The sequence below is a fragment of the Mus caroli genome, chromosome 2, assembly GCF_900094665.2.
Source record: "Mus caroli chromosome 2, CAROLI_EIJ_v1.1, whole genome shotgun sequence".
In the NCBI taxonomy this organism is placed as follows: Eukaryota; Metazoa; Chordata; class Mammalia; order Rodentia; family Muridae; genus Mus; species Mus caroli.
In genome coordinates, this window is record NC_034571.1 from 96,901,680 (window position 1) to 96,925,755 (window position 24,076).

The window sequence follows — 24,076 nt, forward strand, 5'->3', positions numbered from 1 at the left end:
GAGTACCACTTAAATATTCAGATTGCAGGTTTTAGTGAGAGCCATTTAGACTGTCAATAGCTCAAAGACTGGTTTTATTTCTGACTTAATGGCATCTTAAATTATGTCAGATGAATTAAAGTGCCACTTCTTTCTTCCAGTCTAAGTCCAAGTCATTGCTATCTTGATACACTTGAAGTTTGAGTGAGACTGCTGCCCACTGTTACAGAAAAGTCCATCTCACTGATCCTCATGATTAATCAGTTGCAGATGCAAGTGGAAGGTGCGACCGTATTAGGGACCATGTGTTTTCAGGATCCTGATGGCTGTGTGGCTAATGTGCTTTCCATTGCAGAACTAAACCAGCCAAGGAAGGGTGTTATTAAATGTTCCTTTTGAAGTACCTACAGTTAAACAGATCCAGATAGAACGACTGTTGAGCCAACCAGGCTACCATGAGTGGTGCCCTGTACAGGGCCAGCATCATGTAGGACACAAAGCAGTGGTTTTTGCTGGGGATATGAATGATGCCTGCCTACTTGCAATATCCAAGGAAAGTCTGTTCAGCAGTTACTGTGTACACTGTGCTGCTAAAGACCCTGCTTACAGTCTCGTGTAATCCTCACACTAACAGCAGGAGGCAGCGACTAGTGTCCTCATTTTTGGCAGAGGAAGTAACAGAGGCTTAAAGACGAAATCTCCAGTCACCAGGGACAAGATCGTCACATCCAGCCTTGCACCAGTCTCCCTCCAGCTGCAGAAGCCCCTGTTGCTCAGTCCCTCACCACAGTGCTGAGGACGGAGACTGTCATTGCAGGATTTCTCACAGGCACAAAAGCACACTCTCACCTGATAACAGATTTCATCACTCTTGAAACTGGAAGCCTGGGAAGAAAGAAGATTGCTGACTGCTGGAGCCTGCCTTTCCAGAAGGAGGCTAGTTGCAGGGAGAGGAGGGACTGCCAGCCTCTTTGACTCACGTGATCTTACCATCTGTCTGGCTTCTGACTCTCAGCACCGACTCAGTCTGTCTGCAACCCGGACAGCAAGACCAGGCCAAGGACGAACCAAATCTTGACCCTGGAACTTCTTGACCCTGGAATTGGATAGATGGAAAGTTGCTTAGGGCTGCTGAGGCCACCTTGATCTCAGTATCTCTATACACGGTTAGCTGACTCATTTGAGAAGGCAGGCAGATGGAGCTGGAAGTGTGAAGCAGGCTGTGAGGAGTCTGATCTGGGTCTCCATGGCGAGACAGCGACAGTACATGCTAGCCATGTATGTGCCACTGCTGTGTGCACTTGTTAAACCAGACCCAACCACAATGGGAGAAGCAAAAACCTAATCCAGGACTTTGTCCTGGGCATGACTATTGGATTTTAGACAAAGGTTTTATTTTTCCCCACATAATTCTTCTTGGAAGAAATCTATACGGGTTAGGGGCAGAGTAACTGTATGGATATTTTCCTTCATACCTTTAGACATGAGACAGGAGACTCCCTATGAGCTCACAGGTAATCTAGACTAGGACACACAGCAGCAGACAGCAGAGAGGCCTGTCTCAGACAAGGTAGAAGATGAAGATAGACAGCCTCTGTTGTCCTCTGACCCCCACTTGTGTACTATGACACATGAGTGCCTATACACGAGAACACTCTCAGATACAATAATACACACAGAAAGATCTTTAATGTAGGTGTAGAGTCCTGTGTACAGCATGATATGGAGGAATTGGGAATTTATATATGCTGGGCTGATAGCTTTTCAGCAAGATCCTGACTCCTGTCACTTTGGGGGTTACTTTATAAGCTAATTAAAATTGGGGGGGGGTTGGGAGAAGATAACTAAAAATGCCAAAGGCCTGGGAATGTCCTCCAGGCCCTTGCCTGCCTGCCCCGCTAAGCAGCAGGGAACAGACTCGTGGAGTAGGATGGAGAGCAAGGGATCTTCTTGCATTGCTCTACCCATCTCACTGGAAACAGCACCTTAGAGGGTGTGATGCATGACACTTGACCGTGTGATAGCCTCTTTATCCTGTGTAATTTTCTCTGCTCTGAAGTGTGCTCTATCTAAGTATAGCCACTCCAGCTTTCTTATGCTTGCACAATGCATTTTTCCCTACATTTAATTTTAACTACTCCACATTGTATTTTGAGTGAGTTGCTTGTAGACAGCATATAGCCACATTTCGTTTATCTGATTTCACTCCATGATCTAGCTGTTGGAGAATGCTTGGGTTTAGCTTTCTTTCTGATTTGCTCAAAGCCAAATTCTACCAGTTTAGACGTATTCTCTTTTTCTCTTCTCTTTCCTCTTCCTTTCTTCTAGGTTATTTGAATATTTTAAAATTAATATTTATTTTTATTTTATCTGTCTGTCTAATGTGTGAGTGTTTTATCTGTACATATATCTATGTACCAGGTGCATGCTTGGTGACCTTGGAGACCAGAAAAGGACATTCGCTCTCTTGGAACTGAAGTTATAGATAGTTGTAAGCCACTACATGGTTCCTGGGATTCAAACCCATGTCCTTTGCAAGAGCAACAAGTACTTAATCAGTGAGACATCCACTCAGTCCCTATTTGAATACTTTAAATAGTCCACTTAATTTTATCTATTGTGTTTGGGTCCTATCTTTTGGAATTTTTTTTCAAATGGGTGCTGTAAGGATTAAACATGTACATGTGTACATAATACTTACACACATGCTTATTTCCTCAGCGAACTTAGATTTAATATGGTCCTACTAGAAGTAGAATGTATAAGAGTCTCACCACCTCTTACCCTCTGTATAAAATCTAACTTAGAAGGATGCTAGGCTAGCCTACCAATCAAAATGTATCAAGGGGAGATAGATTTTAGAAGGAATAAAAAGTTGGGTCTCCCTCATTCATTCACTTAGTAAGCATTTATCCAACATTTTACCTGGTAACATCCTGAGTTGTATGATCTCTAGGTCGGTGGTACTAATAGCTATCGCTGAGTACTCACGGCATGCATGCTGTCTTCTCAGTTCTTCGCAGTTCTGTTACTAATCCTGTAATTATTCACATTCAGTAAGTAAAGAACTGCAGGCACAGTGAGCTTAACTTACCAAGAGGACAAAGGTTAACTTAGCTAGCGAGCAGCAGATCTTTGGGTCTGTTGCTCACATCTCTGCATTGTCACAGGGTTACTGCTGTGGGGAGAAGCACACCAGAAGCTCATGGGGAGCTTGCACACCCCACAGAATCCAGTTTACCACCCCTAGAGCCACTGATGGTCCATTTAGGAGGCCCTTTCTTCTGTCTGATCCTTTTTCCTGTCTTCTGTAAACATTTGTAGGAGACCTTGTCTATGCCTGAGATTACGCCAAAGCTCTGAAAGGGGACCTTGAACCTGAGGTCAGAACAGGAAGGCCCTCAGAGGGCTGTCCGAGCACCTTTCAGATAGGGAGACTGAGGTGGGTAGGAGGGAAAACAACCTGTCCAGTGGTACACAGTAGGGCTAGGCTTGGACTAGGATCCTGATTCCTGTTTTGTGTCTATGTTGCTTAAGCTATCCCAGCAAAAGGGTGCAGGCAGCTGAGGAGTAACAGGCTGGAAATTCTGATCTGTGGTTGAATAGAGACAGCCAGAGGGCCCCTCAAGGGAGTCCCCTCACCCTTGCATGCCAAACCTCAGAAGATGCTGGCAACAGGCAGTGCTATTTAAGTAACCTTCAGGGGCTCGAGGCTTCAGTGGTCTGGCAATACTGTTTACCGTAGCCAAGGTTTGTTTACCATTAGGTTTTTCATTTCCTAAAGAGGCAGACGTAAGCCCTGGGAGTACTGATGCTTAACAGTTAAAACTGATACCTGTGAAGTAAGAATGTCAGCTAGCCAGCACAGACAGACCTAATCTAATCGAGTGATAGTTGTCTGGAGCACTGTGTTGAATATGGACTCAGGAGGAAGAGTTCAGGGATCCATTGGTTATGCCTGCCACGGGCCCAGGACTAGTGACTGGAACTGTGTCTGTGGGTTTATTTACCATTAGCAAAAGGTTACAATAAGCCTTGGATTTTAATTACAGTGCAGTAATAATACCTGTCGTCATAAGATTGTTGTGAGGATTAAATAAGAATGTAGTTACGTGCTCATTAAATGCTAGTCACTCTGCTTAGTGCTGGTAAGAGATTTTAAAAGGAGAAAAAACTCCAGTGCCTGATGCTGATGTTGGCACTGGAGAGATAAACTGACACACTCTCTGTGGAGGTTGGTTTAAGTGGAGGGAAATAGGCAGTCACTAGTAATATAGTAATGTAACTTCAGTTGTAATAAGAGTACTGAGCACATACAGAAGCAGTCTAATGAGATGAGGAAGAGTTGGGGAGAGGACAGCTTCTTCGAGAGGGTGAGGTTGGAGCAGAGGCAGGATACAAACATCTGGGAGACCGCTGAAGAAGGGAGGGTGAAAAGGCTCCAGGGCCTTGTGAGGAGCAGGCGTGTGGCACCATTAGCCTTTGGGAGGTACAGTAAAAGATAGCATGCTTTACTTTGTAAACACTTTTGGAAACTATGGTATAAATTTTTGAAATATTAAAAAATTAATAGAGCATCGCCCTTGCATGTGCAAGGCCCTGGATTTGGTCCCCAGAGCTATCTCCCCTCACTAAAAATCATCCTGATTGTACTTGGGGTGTGTTTTTCTGACTGGTGTTGCTTCTGCTTTTCCCGGTTGAGCCCCTGCTGCACATGGCACACTGCTATAATTCATCTGGAAGCATCTGGGGAGGCTTGGCTTCTGGGAAATGTGAAATTGTTCCTTCCCTTCCTGCAAGGACTCAGCTGAGGGTAAGACATCTCCAAACAGTAGTGCTCTGTGAAGTCCCATCCACTTTGGTGCCTGTGGCTGGAAGAAAGGTACAGGTGGTGCTAGGGAGTCTGGGGAGCTTGCATTTGAGGCTGGCGAGCAGGAGCGCTGTATTCCCAGGGTTAGGGTTGGGGAGAGCAAGCTGGGCTTGCTTAAAGGAGAAGGTCTTAAATATTTTGGAGAACTGCAAACTCCCCTTGTGTGGACCTACATTATCTGTCAGCATCCCTGAGGAGTTAGCATTCAGTGTTGTCTGAGTGAGAGAATACTTTTATCTTTTCAACCTACCCGATGGTCCCTTGAGCTTCGGATCCTTCTTTTCTTTGGAGGAAAAGAAATCTGCTATAATGAGTCATATCCATTAAAGTGACTTTCTGTAATTCTCTACATCTGTAGACCTGGGGTTGAAACAGCCTATAATATTTCAAACTGAGGATGGTCCAGGGACATGTGTTCACTACCAGTGGAACTTCTCCCGTCTAATGACCTTAAAGAAATATGCTCCTTCTCAAAAGCCACACTACTTCACAGAGCCAGAATGGAATTCCTATTTGGATCACCAATGCATATGGTGAGAGAGGCAGACATAAAACATGTCCGACTCCACTCATAGGGAACTCGGGGAGTGAGCGGTGTTGGTAGGAATGAAAATAAAATGAGATAACATGTATTGGGGATTAGTGTGCTCCTGGTACCAGGCTCTCTGTTTTATATCCTTCAGTTTGTGTCAGTGTCTCAGAAATGATACTGTCTAGCTTCCCAATGGAACACTGAGGTGTGATTTGTAGCTGTTCTGAACCTAGGCCCCCTTTCCCCTGCCAGCTGGAGACCAGCCAGCCCTAGCTGGTCATAGATGGACCTATGCTTCCATGACAAAGTCAGAGAAAAAGCCAGAATGACTTTGCTGAGGGCTCAGTGACCCCCAGCTGGTGGTATATGACACATACAGTGAATGAGAGATGGGAGAGGAGGTAAGAGCCAAGACTGCTTTGTAAGCCAGATCCATAGTAAAGCCCTGTGGTTCATGGCTTTGTCCCTGGCTCTTCTGAAGTTTAGGATAGTCTCCAATCTGGTGTTGCTGTTGTTACTTGGTGGGGGCTGATAAGATGCTGTCCCTTAACTGCAGGACCCTTTGCTGTGAGCCTTGCAAAGATAAGGCTGGACTCTGGCACCAACATTCCAGGCTAGGAAGAAGTGCCTTTGGCAATGCTGCTGGCTGAAGCTGCAGAATGAGCAATTCCTCAGAGGGTATATAAGCTATCTTCCTTAGCTGTGGGATGGTACTTAATACTTCTCTATCAAACATCTTTGTTTATCAAAGCAGTGGTATTTACAAGGTACCTTTGACTGCCAGTTAAGCTGCCCAATGAAGATCTGTGAGCAACAAGTTGTTTCTTATCATGTCATGGGTCACTGCTAACGCTGAACCCTGCATTCTGATTCCCCCTCTGGAACTGAATAGAAAATAATCCCCTGGGATTTTGGACTCTGTACTTAATGAGTGATTCACAACAGCAAAATCACCTTCTTTCAGACAGACCAGAAATCTATATTGAAATCTTGATGACTACAACATTGTGTATTTAGTACCTAAAATTTAGTATCATTTCCTGGCTCTGCCACAAGCTCACAGTGACTTCATGCTAGTCCCTTGGCTCTTCAGCCTCCAGTTTTTCCTCCTTGAGAAGATGTCAAGACATGCTTTTCTAGGATTACCTTTCAAATGAGTGATCTTAATCATGCTGACCAACAGGATCTTCTTCTTCTTTTTCTCTTAAATGCTGTGACCCTAAAGACTGGTTAATTTATAAAGCATAGAGGTTTATTTGGCTTTTGGTAGGCTAAAAAAAAAAAAAAGTCCAAGAGTATGGGCCTGGCATCTGTGCAACATCTGGTAAAGACCTTGTTTGTTGCTTCATGACTTGGTAGAAAGTATCACATGGCAAGGCAGAGCAAGCATGCCAGAGAGCTGGGTGAGAATCTGAAGAGAGGGTGGTGGTATCAGGGGGCAGGTATGGTACCTAAGCCAGGGTTTATCAAGCAAGCATGGAGTATACACTGGTGGCCTGAGTGACAGGTTGAATCCACTCAAGAAAAAGGCGGTATTTGTATTAACCACGTGGAGGTAGATGCTGGAAAGTACTGCATGAATTTCTGATCTTCATTGCTCTGGCCTTGTGCTCTGTGGCTGCGTGCTGATAGAGAAAACCAAACCACCTTTGGAGTCCCTTTCAACCTGAATCTCTCTTACATAGGAACTTGGAATTTGAGACCAGAGGGGCCCAAGTGTTTGCCAACCTTTTCATTCTTTCCTGTGTATGATTTAGGTTTCCCCATTAGCATGAAAGGACACGAACTGTACCCAAAATGCACCCTCAGTGTGCTGATGCCATGTGTGCACAGGTCCTTTGTAGATCTTAGATAAGTTAACTAGTGTACAGACCCAGGTGAGCTCTGTTTATTCTTAGGAGCTTGGTGGGCAGCCTTTTATCTATAGCTTTATCACAATTTGGGTTACGTGAAGATTTTTTAAATATATTTTTTGTACTTACAGGTTATCTGTAAAATTTGGGCTCCAGTAAGACCAATGGGAACAGTATCTTGGCATTGCTATTTTCACAGCTCAGCCTGAGACTTAGTGATGAAATATTTGGAGCAAACATGTTTGTACTCCACTTAGGGGTAGGTTGGGGGTAGGGTGGGAGAATAGAGAGAGAGGCAAATTCACAGCACTAGCTGCATGCTGGTAGGGAGAACGAAGCCACCTTTGGAGTCCCTTTCCACCTGAATCTCTCATACATACACAAGTGCTCCCACGTGGATCAGAAGACTCAAAGTGGATTCTAAAATGAAATTGTTGCTAGAAAGAGAGTCACTTTGCTGTGAGTTTTTGCCTATACCAAAAGGTCACAATTTGCTGATGATTTGAGACAAAAGGTGAAGAGGGAACAGTTTCTTTTCAAATACCGATGCCATGCATGCTAATATGGTGGCCCTGAGTGTGGTAAGATTACATGCTGCCTAGGGTTGGGTGCCCTCAGCTGAGAGCTGTTCTTCCTGCTGCCTGTCCCGTGGCTTCTCCCCCTCATCCAAGGAGCAACTGGAGGCTAGAGGTCAGGTTCCATAGTGCCACCTGGTTGAAGCAGAGGCCTCTTGAGTCTTTTGCCCTGGTCTAACTAGTCTGATCACTTGGTTCCAAAGTTAATTTCTGTCATGTCAGGTGTTGGGTCAAAGGGTAACTTTTTTTTTCTTACCTCTAAATTTTAATTACAGACATGTAATAAGCAGCTTGATGCTGGTTATTTGAAATTGCTGTGTAAGCTTGCTGAGATAAATTATTCTAAACCACTGTGGTCCTTCTCCTCGAAGGGAAGGCTCTTGCCAGCTTGATGGCTCTAGAGGCTATCGAGTTCTGCAGTACGTCAGACGCACTAGGAAGTGCCAAACACTAGGAAGTGCAAAACACAGAGGGTGGCAGCTTCCATCTTCCCTGATAGAAAAAAGGAAGTCAGGTTGGAGGGGACCTAGGCATAAGAGACATTGCAGAAAGAACCCTCAGGGCTGTGCCAGCCAGACTATATCCTTCCCTCTCTGCTGAGGTTGAAGGAAAGCTGTGAGTGCAGGAGGAAGAGGAATGAAAAATGGGAGCCCAGAGCATCTCCAGAGCCCTTCTAATTGTTTCCATTCCTCCTCCAAATGCCTGTATTCCCCTAGGTTTTTTGGGCTCCCAAACATGGCTTTGTATTGTCTCAGGGAGCTCCCAAAGATGACTCTTAAACCCCCAGAGAGCCAGACTCCAGTTCCCAGCCTCTCAGAGCTCAGGCCAGGAGGGCCCTGGACACAGGTGATTTCAGGGACTCATCTCTCCTCACTGGCAGCAACCAGTCAGCCTGAACTGGGCATGTAGCCAGTGAAACCCAGGAAGCTCAGCATGCTGGTTTTAATCAGGAGGCTTGCTCTGTGGTAATTGGGGCTCCTCAAGCACAGATCTGGTCTCACTTAGGTTTCCAAATGCCAGGCGTGCTTGTTTCCACAGATAGAGTGTCTGCAGCTCACGTGGCTGCATGCAAATGCAGACTATCCAGAAGGCAACCCCACTCGCTCCCTGGTGTGCAGGCTTTTCTTTAATGTGGAATTTTGAGCTCTTCTGGAAGGGATTTTTCCAGTCTTTGTATTTTGCAAGGAGCGTAAGATAATACGTGGCAGTCTTTCTGGAGAAGTCGTTTAGAGATGGACTGAACTTGCAAAATGAAAACTGTTGGAACCATCATGTGGCTGACTACACACCCTATAAGCTGGGTGTCTCCCTTGGCTTCTCAGAGCAGGGCGGGCCCTGTGGTCAGGCAACCTGTGCAGTCTCGTAGATCCTCAGAATGAGTGAGCTGCAGCTGCAGCCACAGCCTTGATATTCTCAATAGTTTCTGACCCTCATTACTCCCATGTTCATCTTGCCTAGGCATTGCCAATTCTACCTAAATAAATAAGTAAATGAATAAATGTGTGTGTGTGTGTGTGTGTGTGTGTGTGTATTTATTTATTTATTTCAGGCACTAATGGTAGATACGAGGGGTGGCAGTTAGATCTAACAACATATCAGCCATATATACTCTAGGTTGAAAGGGGCGCTCAAAGGAGACCTATCAGACCCAAAGCTGTGGTGCAGGAAAAGATCAGGCCCCCGAAGCACTGAGTGCAATGTATGCCCTGCAGCAGGCCCTTAAAGCACACCTCTGAGTGACCTTATAGTCACTTCTCCTTCATGCAACAAATACCACTGAATGCCTGCCACCACCAGCAGCCTTCTTCATTTCCCTGAGGGTTTGGGGACACTGGATATTAAAGAATGTGCCAAGTAGTATTTCTCTTTGCTGTTGCACAAGACCTTCCCCTTTGTTTTTGTAAATGGGACCTTGAACTCTCAGCCTCCAGAGCATGTTTACTTATTCACCCTACTTCAGATAATACCCAGTGCCAGGCACAAACCAGGTCATACCCTGGTGACCTGTCCCTAAGATCTGGGTATTACCATGTGCTAACTCATTCCTCCATAAAGTTTCAAAGGCCAGTTGTTGCTCTGTTTAACAGATGAAGGAACTGAGGTAGATGAACCCTCCCAGTGGCATCTCTCTTGCTCATATGGCCTGGCTGATATCATCTTTGTGAAGTGTGTACATGGTAACAACTCATTCATCTCCTGAGATGTTTTGAGTTGTTGTTCCCAAGTGGCCTGGAGGCAGACACAATTCATGCTATAAACTGCTGTTCCTCTGAGATTAGCCTCCCTTTTGAACCAGGTGGCTTTCAAGAAGCTACCAGCCACTTTAAAGAATGTGGTCAGACCATATCTTACCCTGGAGACCACTGAGGTGCATAGGAGCTAGCCAATAGGAGGGCCCATCTGCAAGCCAGCCCTGGAGCCAGCACCTCCAATTTGAAGGTATCTGATCACCCTCTTACTGTCTTCCCACTGCCAGCCACTCTCTAGCTGCTGGCCTCATTCTAGAGAAGGTTCCAGAACCCCTTGAGCAAGAAAATGTACACAAGCTCCTGTATTAATTGTTCCACCAACAATAAGTTATCATTAATCCTTTCAGTCTTTAAGCCATCCCCAAATCAAGAATCATGTGTCCATTTTAGTGTATATAGTTTCACATGTTGAGAAATGGCCTTAAGAATGTGGGTTTGGCAATGCTTAGGTCTGTATAAGATGCCCAGCTCTGGTAGCTTTAGAAACTACCACAAATTTCTCTTAGGCTGTTTCCCCCTGTAAAAATAATGGTAGAACCTATTATACATAGTTCATGGGAAGACTAAATATTGGGTTGCATGAAATAGTTCATAGTATCTTTTAAGTGCTCAATAAGCAGTAAGTTGCTGCTAGATATCCTCAGATAACAGAGTAGCCTTTGGGAGGGGAATTGTTTTTAAATGGGAATTGTGAGGACAGCAAACTCATTTGATGGTAGACTATTTGATTGTTTTAGATACAGTGTTGCCAGACTGCCCTTAGACTCCCAAGTGCTGGTATCACAGGTATCTGCCACTGCTCTAGGCTAGAGTGTGGTCCAACACAGAAGCAGTGACTACCAAACTCCCTCTTCCCCAGGGGAGAAAAGCAGCTCTTTGTGAACTCTTTTGATGTGTTCATAGAGTTCCTCTCAGTCCTCCAGGCAAACCCTGAAGCTGATCACCACCCTGACTGCCACACAGAAAATAGCCAGTTTTGCCAGTTCCAGCCCAGATCTTCTATCACAAAGCCTAGTGTCCCTTACTTTTTGAAGACATTTTAAAAGTGAGCAGACAAAAGGGTTTTCTCAGGGATTACAGTGTAAAGGAATCAAACGGTCTAGTGGCTCATGGACATTTGCAACCAATTTGGAATTCCCTTTACAGGCAAAGCCACTTGCCATTCACAGAATTCCTATGAGCCCCTTTTCTGAATGGAGGGACATAAAGGTCCCACCCAAACACAGTAGCTGTTTGATTGCTTTTTCTGTAATGCTTGCTCCCCACTTTATAGTATGACTCCTTCTCAGAAGAGAAATGTGTAATAATTACCCTCGTGTAGAATGTGAGAACCAGGGCTGCACCTAAATAATGTGCTTTTTGGTTTTGTTTGCTTTGTAGAACGCTGTCAGTTGCTGTTCCTGAAGCGTGTTCCTCCTCAGTTACTGAGAGGGTGGCAGCTCTAGCCTTCTACGCCTGGCCTTGGGGAGGCTGAGGGTTAGTTACAGCATCATTTGAATTCCAGGATAAGCCTTTCTTTTGGAGGAAATATGTTTGGATAAGTTTGGAGAGTCCTCTGAGGGAAACTATGACAGCTGAGGCCTTGTCCTGGCCACTGGGCTGACCTAGGGAGTAAACCCCACCTTCAGAGTTTTTAGACTTCTTGGCGGCAGATAAATTTAGAAGCACTTGCAATGTGCCTTTCTGGGTTTGTAGCACAGAAGTGCTGTGCTCCTGTCAGCTTTCCTCATGGGTCAGGTCCCTGCAGCCTTTCTGGTGCCTGACAAGCTTGGGTGTGTGTGAGACCTGCCAGGATAAGAACCAGAGGAAGCAAGAAGCCCAGTGAGGTGAAGGGGCTCAGGAGAGAGGCTAGCCCTTGGAGAGAGAGAAATGGCCACTGCCATGTTTTTCCCAAGCGAGTAAGACCAAGTGGTACCCTCCTTTGGGACCTTGGCCAAAGAGAGGCCACAGCCAATTGCCTCTCTCCTAGAAATATTATGCAGTGGGTGCTGCTCGTTCCAACACTGTTTCTGAGATAGGAAGAGACCTGTGTGGAGTCCGGTGAGTAGTCACGGGTGAGGCAAGACAAGCCTAGGGAAGGTCCCGACTATTGGAGAGAAACAGCGTGACGGATGTGGAAGTTGTCTTGAGATCGGAAGAGTCGGCTTAGGTTGTCATGCCTAAGCAAGAGGCATGTCAGCAGGCAAGAGGTTGGGAGGGAGGGAGGGAGAGGAGAAGGGAGGTGGGACCATGTTTGGAAGGAGAAACTGAGTGTAGGATAGCCAGTGAAGTAGTAGGTTAAAGGTTGGCTGGTGGATCTAAAAGAGAGGACTCACAAGTCATCAGTCCCCAAGTGCAAGAACAGTACTCAAAGGTGCTGCATCTCCAGCCCTTCCTGGCTGTCAGCCCTCTCCTGCCTTATCTCAGGGTCAAGCACAGAGGATGCCCTACTCTGTGTTTAGCCCCCTTTAGAAACAAGATACAGTCCCCATGGTTGCTTGTACCTGATAGGGTACTGCAGTAAGGCTCCTCCCCCATACTCTGTCTCAGTCTCAGGGGCAGCAGTCAGCTCACAGGATACCACAGTTAGGTTTGTTAAGTTCTGCCTCCATTCAAGAATAATCTAAAACTATGAATGCAAATTGAACAAAAGTGAATTTGTAAGTAAAGAGAAATACCACTAAAGACTTGACTCCAGACAGATCATTAACACACACACACAGAGCACACATTTTAACAATACTTCCTCTCTACATTCATTGACCCTGATGGCATAATCACGTTCCACTGGGCAGAGACCACGCCCCATGCATGAACATGCAGAGGATAGAGGATGATGTCAGGTGGCCTCTTTTACCAATTTCTGCATTATTGCCTTGACACAGAATCTCACCCAACTGAAAGCTCACTGCACTGGGCTAGGCAGCCAGCAGGCTCCTGAGATCCACCTGTCTCTGTCCCTACCATGCCCAGTTGTCTATGTGGGTCACAAGGATTTGAATGCAGATCCTTATGATGGCACAGGATACAGCCATTTAGACATCTCTCTAGTCCACTCTGTGATGCTGCTTAAAGGAGTAGTTTAATCTTCCTTTTATAAGAGGTAACCAAGAGTTCTTATTTTTCTTTTGTCACTGTTTAAAAAACTATATTTGATCTTCATAACTCATTATAGGTGATTTTTTTTAAAAAGCATTGTCAATTTTTGGGAAACCGTATCACCCTTTCACTGCTGAGCTGTCAAATTTGGTTCTACATATTAGCTTCTGACTCTGTGCACTCACATCTCCTCCATTCCTCATCTGTTTCTTAGGTTGAGCTCAAGTATATGTTATGATTTGAGCTCTGGCCCTGTATCCATGCATCATAACACATTTGGCAAGTGGGGTTATGGATGCCATTGATACATCCAGGTGTTGTGGATGAGGGTTGATGACATTAACTCTATTTGGAAGTGACCTTCTCCCAGCCAACCCAGCATGACTGTGACCTCAAGTTCAGTTTCCCTTCCCTCTCGGTCCCAGAACTGCTCACCTGACTCATGGGTTCAAGTAGTTGTGATAGGAACAGCAGTCTTCTCGGCCTGTAGTTAGTCTTACCCATATTCAGTGTGAACACACAGCTTGGTGTCTTCTGATGGTTTGGAAGGATCCTGTACAAGACAGAGTTACCTGAAGTTCAGGCTCCCTCAACTGCACGATAGCTTGGTCTCCACTACAATCTCAACCCCTCAGACCACAGGGGCTGTTTCCAGAGTCCTGTAAGTGCCCAAACTTTGTGTGTACAACAAAACTTTAACTCTTGAGGACAGAGGCTTTTGAAGTGTAATGCAGATTTCCCTGTTTTCATGTGAATGTGTCTCTGATAATTCAAGGTCATAGTGTGAATATTCCTATATTGCTGTGTGGTCCCCAGATGTTGACCCTGGTGCTAAATGGCCTACATTGTAGTCTTAAGTCTTAATGCCTATTTTCTATTTTTTGTGAAGTTTTAATCTTGAATGGTGGTAGTTCTCATTTTTTGCTGTTTAAAAAAAGCTGTGGTCAAGAAACAAAACCAGCCAGCTTTCTTCCTTCCACTAGTACACTCTTTTGAATAGTTGATAAGTGTAAAATGAGGGTCCAGGAGATGTACAAATAGTTATAATCTTGCTGTACATCTGGAGCTGTAAGATCATCACATGTGTCCACTCATGACTGTGCCAGTGACCTATAAGGTAGGCACCAATGTTATTATTCGCATCCTGAAGGTGAGAAGGCCAAGAAAGAGGCATTAAGTAACGTGCCCAAGGTCAAGAGATGACAGGGTTCTGTTGTAGGCTGGGTCTTACAGCGCCCTGGGTTTTTCAGTATGTAATCTCCTGTTTCACAATATCTTTGGAGGAAGTGTGAACAGAGCTGTATTTAACAACGAGGAAGTTAAGGCTCAGAGAGATGCTCTGCCTGAGACCTGATTCCAAAGCACTATAGCCTTAACTCCACCATATTGAGACTTAGAGACTCATCCAACTGTAGGACCAGGTCAAATTCATTACACAGTGAGAAGGGAGCCAGGCCAGTAGAGCACAGTCCCTGTCTCCAAGGAAAACAACCATCTTAAAGTGTATAGGAATTGTGTGCAAAGAGGGAACTGTGGTGTGAGATGAGGCACCCCCTCCCCCCGCAGAGTTGTGATTAGTGTCATGGCAATCCTGCTGACTGCTCACTCTTTTGTCATTTCCTGGTGAGTTCTGGACAATAGAAATTACTCAAGAGAAGGGTACTGGGATGTGGCATTGCATTCTTCACAATGATAGTCGTAACCCAGGCTGTGCACATAAGGAGATGGGAAGGACTGGACCCAGACTGTGCACATAAGAAGACAGAGATGGGAAAGGACTGGATAAATATGTATCTAGTTGAGAACATCACTGTTTCTCAATTATGATCATATGAGTTTTTTAAAAAGTGACCTAGTTCTTGGTGACTGGTTTCTGAGCCAGTGTGGTGTTGTCCATGAACAGTGGGTAATACTGAATGACTCTCCGTGTTAGAGGGAGGGCTGACAATAGAACAGTACACCCAGGAGACTCCACACATCTTTCTGAATTTCTTAGGACACCAAATTCTGAGGACTCCATCCAGTGACTCATGTAGGGAAGTCTGTTCCACACAACCCCACACAGACTCTTCTTGGAAATTCCTTTGTTTTTTCTCTTTCCTTTTCTCTTTTGGAAGCCCCCTCCTATGCTTCTGGCTGTTGATTGATTGCTGTGTGGCTGAAAAATAAAGTAACCAAGTATCAATTCAATCTATAAACACTTTAACTACTGGCTATATAGTGAACTCATCAGAACTCTCACTATAAAATTTTCCTTAAAATCTTTGAAAATTACAGAAAGCAATAACCCCTTATATAAAATAAAGAAATGACTACAAAGAAAATGGCTCAGCCTTCAGTCTTCATTTTCCCAAAGCAGAAATACCTTTATATGAAAAACAAAACAAAACAAGCCCGTAGCGTCTTGACTTCTCCAAGGCAACCTGTCAGATCACAGTGAGCTCTGCATGCTTTGAGCATCAGTGGTCCTGTTGAGTTGGCAGTGTTGTACACCCATGACAACACCCATGACATCAGGGTTTTTTTGTTTTTGTCCAAACAGCATTAAATTTAATTGTTACCTACAATTAACAATGGGTGAATCTGGGAACAAAATATTTGAAAATGCATGATTTACAGAATGCTGCCAATGCTTTGAGTAAATTAGCATTAATAGTGAAAAGTGGTATTCAGGGTCAAACATTTCGAAAGGGGACAATGGGGACTTGGTATCGGGTTGATTATCTTTAGAACTAAGTATCTAATGGAGTCAAGGCTCATAATAATTGGAAATGTGGTTAATTACTGCACTTTGGGGCAAGTGCCCTTCTTATTCTTCTTGAGGATACACTGCCAATTATAAATAATATAATCCCAGGAACTTTTTCACTCGGCAACTGGAAGGCTGGTTTGTAGCATCTACACATCAGCTGAGAAACAACACTGAGCAACAGTTCCTTCTTTCTTTTTTAAGGCAGATCTGTTCAGCATTGTGTTCTAACCGGGGTGGTGCAGAAGGTGATGATAAACTAACCACATCAACTGTAGTGATAACAACATACACTGTCGGGGACAGTCAGAAACAGAGTCTCTCTCGCTCTTCTGTCACCATTTAAATGACCTCAGTTTAAAGTCAAAGTTCAGACCCCTTGCAAATACTTCATTGTTGTATGAAACCTAGTTTCATTTGGAAACTCAGTTCTGTGTACTATTATTTTTCTTGTAACTTAGTTGAATCATCTCTTTTCATTGAGATTTGGCTGGCTCTTAATATTGTTGAAAATATAATGGTGTGAGTTGATATTAGATAACTTTGCTGTCAGTGACACTGCCATTACTCGTGAGAACTGGACATGCTGTAAGGCAAGGTCACCTTGTGCTTCAGGTGAGACCACATGCCTACAGCTTTCATATAGCACAGCAAAAGGAAAGGAGAATACACATGCGGCAACAAATGGATTTCTCATTTTGTGTTGTTTGTTTTTGAGGCAGGGTCTTGTGTTGCCTAAGGCTGACCTCAGATGCCCACCCTCTTGCCTTGGCCCTCCAGTTACGGATGCCAGCCACCACACCTGGCTCAGTGCGAGTAGTTTCAAAGGAAAACGGTAAGGGGAAGGAGGAAAACCTCTCCGTTCCTCTCTCCTCTGGCTCTGGAGATAGAAATCATCTTGATACGACAGACACATGGATCCAACGTCTTTTGTTTTCTCTCCTTATATTTCACATGTTTCTAGTCGAGGCCTGAGCCACCAGTGCAGGATTTTTACCAAATGAAAGATTATTTTCTGTCACAAAGGCAGGACTCGAATAACTGCTCCGTAGACTGGATTTTTGCTCGCAGGAAAGAGCTCCGTATGGAGTCACTGCCACCCTGCTGGTACCTCCACGACCATGGACCGTTTCCAACTGCAAGAGCTTCCTGTCGGGAGGAAGAGATGGAGTGTGACTGTGTGTACGTGTAGAAGCATGCCTGTCTGGTAAAGACTTCACCATGTGCACACTCGGGAAGACACTGCCAGAGTTACCGTGTGGCCCATGCACTACAGTCTCTTGGGCCTGTGCTGGCATATGCACTACAGAGACCCAGCTTAGTGTGTTGATTTCCTGCCAGAGCATTCGAGGGCCTCTTCAACTCAAGTGCACCTGCAGGCCACTCTTCCCCATCCTGAGCTGTACACACTGAGATGGAAGGCTGTTGTCTGAACCGTATACTCTTCTAAACTGACACTGTTCCAGATGCCTCTCCAAGTAGACGTGACTCAAGTGCAAGGCCCGGTGTCAGCATTTGTGGCAGAGATTGCACCTAGCCAGAATGCCTTCTGGAATCCTCTTAAAGGTCCTGAGAACTGAGGCTGGCCGAGCAAAGCAGAGCCACATTCCCTCCCTACCATGTAGGATCTTCTACCTTTGAGGGGCATGCTGGCTGAAATCACTGCACTGTAGCTCTCAGGCTGGGTGGTATTTAAGAGCCCTTTGCAGCCGGATTACCTGGGCTCAACTCCTGATCCATCACTTCTGCCTCTGTCCACCGACAGGTGCCTTGACCTCTCAGTGTCGGTTTTCTCACCCGTGGAAGGAGAGTGACACATTGTAAGTCACTAGTGTGCCCTCTGTAGTGCTTGCCCCTAGTTTCATGTGAATGTTGGTACTGCTTTATCCACCCAGGTTAAATGCAGCTAAACTGCTCCACTGCAGTGAAGTGTAGAGCGCACATTAGAGTTCACAGTTAACACAAATGCATTTGATCCTCCTCTGGGCCGGAAGCTTCCACATGGTGCCACTCATGGATTCTTTGCAATTGATTAAGATCACTTTGGATGTGAGGAAGCTGTCTCTGACGTTAATACCAGAGTGTAAAGTAGAACAAGCTTGACTGGTTAATAAAAGCAGAATGGAGTTAGAAAACATTGTGAGCTCTGTGATGGGGTTGCCTAGACCAGCAGTTAATGGTTGGCTAGCCAGTTGGGGGCTGCTGCTCCTTGGAAAGGAGGGTTTCTGGGCCTTCCTGTGACTGTCTGTCCTGACCAATGAGGTAAGATCACCATGGCTATCTGCCTTAGTTCTATAAATAGCACCAAGGAGAGAAGAAATGCTAATGGTTCCAACTTAAGAACGTGCCCTTTGGCTTCTGCTGGAGTTGACAGGAATGTAGAAAATGAAACACACCAGGAACAAATCTACCAAGGCCAGGAAGTTGATTTGAGATGTCTTATCAGGGGCTGATCTTAACTCTGCCCTGCCAGAGAGGCGCAAACAAGTGAGATGCAGATATGGCTGCTATTTAGGACCAGAACCTGAGTAGCCTATACCATAAAACAGGAATTTCCCTGCTGTCTTCCTGACTGGACCTTTGGGCATGTCACCAGAGTTTAATTCCCCACAAGAGTAAGGAGGCCATGGCTCTAAGGATGTAGGCTCCAAGTATCAGCTGGTCACCGGGACATCATGCTTTTCCTGCTGCTGATATATTTCCCTAAACCCAGAATCACTCAAGGGCCCCAGGCTCAACAGCCAACTCAAATTGCCAAGAGAAACAGCAGGCTCAGGCCAACTCTTGGCTGCCTTTCTGCCTGTGATCTGAACCCTTCTGGCTTCTTAGCCTAGGGATGAGCGAGCCTTCCCATGCCAGAGTCCTTCACAGCAGGAACGCCTGCTCTCAGGTTTCCTAAGGAAAGTATTCCTCGATGGATCTGCACCTGCTAATTCTGGGTTTCAGATAGGCAGGCAAGAGTTTAATTTTAGTAAAGAAGCCAGGGAAAGAATAAAATCCTGTCTCTATGTCATCTGAGAAGACTTAAATACATCATAAACCCTATTAAAAGCTATTTTTGAAGGGCACAAAATGGCACAGAAAATGAACACACACACGTTATACCCACACATACATGTACCTACACACACATGTGTATATAGTTTGGCTCTATAGAAACATATGCTAGTAAATGCAATTGCACCAGCTTACTTAGCCACATTGTTTATACGGCCTTTGTTAAGAAAGGCATCCACACATTCGCTGATTAGATTTTTTGACTGTTTGTTTTTTTGATGTTGATACCGTCAAGTGACCACTTGGAAAATCTAGTTCTGATTCCCAAATCTTTGTCTGTAATCACAGTTTCTGAAAACATAGTTTGTTCCTGCTCCCATTCTTCGTCAAGGACGTGCCCTTTGAGCAGCACTGAGTGCCAGGAAGAAGAGGTCTGTAGACGGGCACACAGGCTGCTCTCTGACCCAGGGAAGAAGCAGTCATGTCAGAGCCTTTCAGGGACGGGAGTCTGTTTTCAATACCAGCTTTGGAAAGGTTTGAAAACCCAGAAACACCACATGGGCATTTCTAGTCTCCTCCTCCCTGTACCCCTTTACTGGCAAGGACACAAGGGTTAAGTATAGTCTCCCACTCTGGGTCCCAGTAAATTGTGTGAGTGGATATTTCAAGTTCACCCAACTAGAATGGAGTTTATGATTCACACTCCTTAAAACAATCATACAAGAGACAGAACAAAAGAAGGAAGATAAAAAAGGTGGAGGTAGTTACTGTATTTAACAAGTTGCCCCAGCTTAGAACCTCTTAAATTTTCTTTTTCTTTTTTTATAGTGTTGGGGACCAAACCCAGGGCCTTGCTCCTGTCAGGCAAGTGCTTGGACACAGAACTACATCCCAGCCTACTAACACTCCTCTCACTGGTTGTCTTTATTGAGTATCAAGACTGTTAGTTCATCCCCATCCACCCCACCCCCAATTTTTTTCCATAAGCATAGAAGATGAAAAAGCTACAAGGAGATGTATGAGTTCTTATTATGCCCAATTACACTTGGCAAGCCCAGGACAAAAATTAATGAGACCAGATTATTCTTCTGTATGAGATGCTGTCTTGCCCAGCCTATTTTAGCTCTTGCCATGCTGTAGATCGTCAAACAAATTAATAGCACAGTAATGGGTGCCTTTCAGGCTTCTCGTTTGTATTAATGAATTCTACTTCATCCGATAACCAGTGATTTATAGCATTGGAACTCATGACTTGGCTGTAAAAATTATCTTTTGTCATTCTTTCTGGGGTGGAGCAGCCAGCCTAACAAGCTAAATGGTAGGGTTTCATAATTGAATTCTAAAATGTGAAGCGCCTGGTGTGAGAACATTTCATTCTGATCATGGCTTTGGAAATTGAAAGGCCTTCAGTGTGTCTCCCACTATCCAAGGCTGAATGCTGTCTGATTTGGGTTTTCACGACTTGCGAAGGAAGAGTGTGACATGATTCTTAATGGAGGGTATTCATGCTGAGCTGGCATGGCAGCCTGCATGCAGCAGGCTGTAAAATAGCTCCTCCAAAAGAAAACAGTGTTATTTTAAGAACCATACGAGATGTGTTCCTCACCTTGAGATATTCCTGCCCTTCACCCTGATTCCATCATGTGCAGAACTCTGATCATGTGTCATCAGCCATGCCACCTGCCTTATTTTATTCTTCATGGTGGCTCCATGAGATAGGGAGCCAACAGAATTCCCGTTATACAGGTACAGAACTGGAGCACAAAGAGGGTGCATATCTGATGGCCATTCCCAAAGCCAGGATGAACCCCATTCTCCTCATGTTGTCTCCCACGGCATCTACCTCTCCTGCGTTTGTAGCTTTCATATTTCAAGTTCAAGGGCAATGCAGAATGGGAACCCCAGATGAACAAGCTTCAAATGTCCTTTGATATGAGGGCTCTGAGTATAATTCTTGTCAGTTTGAAGCTAGAAAAAGGAAAGCTGGTTAACACATGGCAAGGTCCATTTGCTCAAAAGTTATCATTCAGAATTCATTTGCTGGGTTAAAATGCTCATTGGGAGTGGTAGAGTGGCCTGTCTCAGATGTAGCAAGATGGGCTGGATCGGCCTGCAAAGAAAAAGCCTTCACTGGATTTCCTAACAACTTCCTTCATTGTTGCCCATGAGAAGTAAGCATACTGCAGGAGTCCTGAAGCAGGCCCTCCAAACAAGGCAATCGGATACCCTTGGAGATCTTGGCTTGAACATCAGAGAAATGTCTTGTTTAAATGATTTTTTAAAAAAACAAAAAACAAAAAAACATTAATTTAGGTTCATTTTCTCTGGTCCATGACCACCATGCATAGCTGTATCCAAGAAACCATCCAAAGACAGCTTATTTTTCATAAGCGACAGTCTGGAAATTTAATTGTTATGCCATTCCAACCTCCAGTCTAACCCCTGCCCAATTCAGCCTTTTTTTTTTTTTTTTAAGGACTTTGACTTTGGTTCTTTTAGTCCTTCCTATTTTACAGTCAACAGCCATTCCAGAAAAACATCTGTTAGAAAGATCCATCCCCTGTAGTGGGAATTAAGTACATATTTTAACTTCAGACACTCTTGCTTAATGTTTTCTACATTGCATAAAGCAGAGGATTAATGCAGAAGTCCCTGAAAAGCTCCTATGAAACCTTAAGCTGTCTCTTCAATCACTCAAGCATTCACCAACCAGAATTTTGAAAGAGGCCAAGGAAGTACCAAGGACAAAATTAAAACAGGGATCTCTATTAATTTAAGCATTCGTGCAGTTGCACATAGGAAGGACTAACCTCGTTTGCTTTGCTTTTTTCCAAGCCAGACACAGCCCCTTTTATTTTTCCCCAAATGAAAAGGGAAAATGACTTTTAAAAATAATTGGTTTAGAAAAATAGAAAATAAATGATCCACCCCCCTCCCCCATCTCACAGCACATACCCAATTTCTTTTCTGTAATTCTTATGCTAATTTAAAGGTAAAAATTCAGGAGTGACTTTTTATGCTGAGTGAAGTTATATATGTGACTGAGTTTGGGTGGTGGTCTGTAATGACTTGTGGGCACACATTTTGTGGTATGGTATGTTCTGGAGAAATTGGAGCCAATGGCCCTGGGTTCTGGTTCTGTTTTATGCTCACCATGTGTAATGTTGAACATGAGTGTAATGACTGTCTTAGTCAGTTGGTACTGCTGTAATAGAACACTGGAAATTGGATAATTTATGACAAACAGATTGATTTTTCATAGTTAGGAGGCTAAGACATTCAAGATTTAAGGTGCCACAGATTCAGTTGTCTTCATAGGACAGAAGGCAAATGGGAGGCCTCTTAAATGGAGACCTTAACCACCTTGTGTGCTAGTCACCTCAAGACCACCCTCTCTTAATGCTGTCATATATGCAACACCTGAAGATGGATAAAACAGTGTAGAACATAGCATAGAGTGCAAGGGATGCCATGAAAATGAATATATTGTCCATTCACTCGCACCGTGAAGACTGCCTCACCTTGTATGCGTTCATTCTGATACTCTATTCTAAAGCACTTGAGAAAATGTTGGCTGGGGTTTGGTTGACATGCTTCAAGCTCTAACCACTCAGCAAGGCTAGGGACCTGTGAGGAAAAGCAGAATTGATTCATAAACTCATGTAACAAACAGCCATGCTCCAGGCAGGAGCCAGGAAGTGGGGATGTAAAATGAATGTGTGCATGAATGACCAAGATGAAATCCACATTCCTGAGTGAAGTGTGTTTTGAAGACGGTTTACAGGCTGTGGATGTCTGTCCATATGTGTTAGTGGATGTATGTGGTAATGTACCTGCCTCCTATGCACAAGGGCCTGTGCTCATCTCTAGTATGTAAGGAAGTAGGTAAATATTGATGGCAGGGCCTGGTGGCTAGTGAGGCTTAGTTCTTTAGAGTCTTTGAATTGGCCCTTTTATGTTTATTTACTCTGTTTTACCATACCTGAAACCTCCCTGTTTTCTCTGTAGGGTATTGGTGTTCTAAGGCATTCTCAAGTGCTATCTCTCCAGAGGCAGGTAGGGTCAGGACACTCCTTATTTCCATCTCCTCATCTTTCTCTATTTTACTATTTTTGGATATAAGCATTTCCTTTGAAGCAGACTGCTTCAGATTGTGCCACCTGCTGTCCTTCCTTGTTCCAGTCACACACAGATTTTAGTTTCTAATCCTTGCATCTTTTCATGAAGATACTGGTCCTCCCTCCTTGCCTGTCCCACCATCACAGCTCCTCCCTTGTTATTCAACATCAGGATCCATAGTATTCCCGAGCCTCGTGGCACCTGGGCCTGTGGCTGACATTGGCTCCCTGCTCTCATGTCTTCCCTGGACTGTGTCGTGACCGTCTGTGGAATAGCCTAAAGCTCCCCTCCCCCTAACCGCCACTCCACAGCTCTCCAGCTCACTTCTTTTGGTCCTGACACTTTTAAGTGTTTTGCCATTCAAGAAGCCCTCCTCATTTCCTTCTTGCTTCTCCCCTCACTTAAGAGATCTCAGCCCATCATTTGCCCTCACTTTCCACTACATTCCTTTCTTGAAAATCCTAAACTCAGTTTATCCCAATTCTGCTGGTCTTTTGCTGACACTTCCACACCGCAGCATGGCTGGAGAGGAGCATTCACACAGCCTGATTGGAATCACTTAGCATAAATGCCATAGATGGAATAGTTGTGGTCCCCTAAGAGTCGAAGGTTTGAATCTTGCTTTCATTCCAGTGTGAAGGTATTGAGAGGTGGGACTTTCAGACAGAAATTTGGCCATAAATATGGAGTCCTTAGGGCCATGATGCCCTTATAAAAGAGACTCCCTGGGAGTACAAGAGGGAGTTCTCACCAGACCCCAATCAATTGGCATTGTAATTCAAACCTCCAGCCTCCAGAACTGCTAGCCATAAATTTGTTATTTATAAACTACTCGGTCTTTATTATATGATGAGCCTTTTGATAGTAGCCTGGGATCACACATTGCCCCGTTCCTTGACGTAACTTTCTGTTTTGCTCAACAATTCTGCTCATTCCGTAGCTAGTTGGCTTGTTTTCCTTCACTTCCTTCTCTTTCTGAAGCCTTAACCACCTATCATGCCCTTTGTTTTCAACTTCTGACCTGTTTTATACATCACAGAGGAAAAAGTCATCCGAAGGATATCTCCTTGGGTTT

The 24,076-nt window shown here is 44.5% G+C and overlaps 1 protein-coding gene and 1 long non-coding RNA gene across 2 annotated transcripts in view; one reads left to right on the forward strand and one right to left on the reverse strand.

The window, feature by feature from the left end:
* Positions 1-24,076, forward strand: part of Abtb2 (ankyrin repeat and BTB domain containing 2) — a 151,643-nt gene that overhangs the window by 24,941 nt on the left and 102,626 nt on the right. The gene's annotated exons all lie outside the window — the stretch shown is intronic.
* On the reverse strand, positions 1,031-3,799 carry LOC115030061. Its single transcript, XR_003835649.1, has 3 exons — positions 3,740-3,799; positions 2,905-3,016; positions 1,031-1,075 (listed from the first exon to the last, which is right to left on the reverse strand). It is a non-coding gene; the product is annotated as an uncharacterized LOC115030061 (long non-coding RNA).